Source organism: Protobothrops mucrosquamatus, unplaced genomic scaffold, assembly GCF_001527695.2.
Source record: "Protobothrops mucrosquamatus isolate PMUCROS unplaced genomic scaffold, P.Mucros_1.0 scaffold376, whole genome shotgun sequence".
NCBI lineage: Eukaryota > Metazoa > Chordata > Lepidosauria > Squamata > Viperidae > Protobothrops > Protobothrops mucrosquamatus.
The window spans coordinates 109,869-110,917 of NW_015386708.1; the positions used below are offsets into that span (position 1 = coordinate 109,869).

The 1,049-nt window shown below is 35.2% G+C and overlaps 1 non-coding gene across 1 annotated transcript; it reads left to right on the top strand.

Annotated features, from left to right (window-relative positions):
• Positions 1 to 745: 745 nt before the first annotated feature.
• On the top strand, positions 746 to 852 carry LOC114922554. The gene has a single exon (XR_003810432.1). It is a non-coding gene; the product is annotated as a U6 spliceosomal RNA (small nuclear RNA).
• The last annotated feature ends 197 nt before the right edge of the window (positions 853 to 1,049 follow it).

Here is a 1,049-nt window from a genome sequence, read left to right on the forward strand (position 1 = left end):
TATAGGTATAGGTGTGTGTGTGTGTATCTATATCTGTCTGTCTGTCTGTCTGTCTGTCTGTCTGTCTGTCTGTCTGCCTGCCTGCCTGCCTGCCTACCTGCCTGCCTGCCTACCTACCTACCTACCTATCTATCTATCTATCTATCTATCTATCTATCTATCTGTCTATCTAAACACTGAAGACCTGGCTGTTATCCAGGCATGAGAATTGAGTTAATTAAGTAATTAAATTTATTGGCTGCCCGTTTTACCACAAGGTAACTCTGGGCAGTTTGAGTTACTAAAGCCTAGGTGATTAGATCATGTTCTGAGATACTTATTGAGATACCCCTCAATTCTTATGCCTGGGTATAATTAATTAAATAAATATGATTAATATTAATAATATCAATAGATAATTAATTAAACCAATTTAATTAATTATGGGAATTATTAATTAAATAAATTAAATTAGTTACATTTATCAGCTGCCCGTTTTACAACCAGGTAACTCTGGGCAGTTTGAATTACTAAAGCCTGTGTGATTCGATTTTGTTCTGAGATATTTATTCTTGGCTGCTGTCTTTTTGTTGGACTCTATGTTGTATGTTTTATTAATGATTTTTAGTTTTAAACATTGCCCACAACATGGTCACTTTTCCAAGAGAGATAGCCTCATAAATCAAATAAATGACTGCATTTGTGTAATCGTAACTCCAAGTGGCATTCCTCAAATTAAAACAAACAACAAAACAATAAGGCAAATGTGCTCGCTTCGGCAGCACATATACTAAAATTGGAACGATACAGAGAAGATTAGCATGGCCCCTGCGCAAGGATGACACGCAAATTCGTGAAGCGTTCCATATTTTTGATAAAACTTTTAGAAATCATACAATAAGGGTTGCACTGTTAAGAGTTTGGCAAAAGTACTTTTTTAAGTTTGATGTTAAACTTCCAATTTGGGTGATACCATCACATATTTTTTTGACTATACCTAGATTTGTGGTAATGGAGGCGCCATCTTATAAAGATTTGTTATACCAGAGTGGTAGTGGTAATTGGTGTTT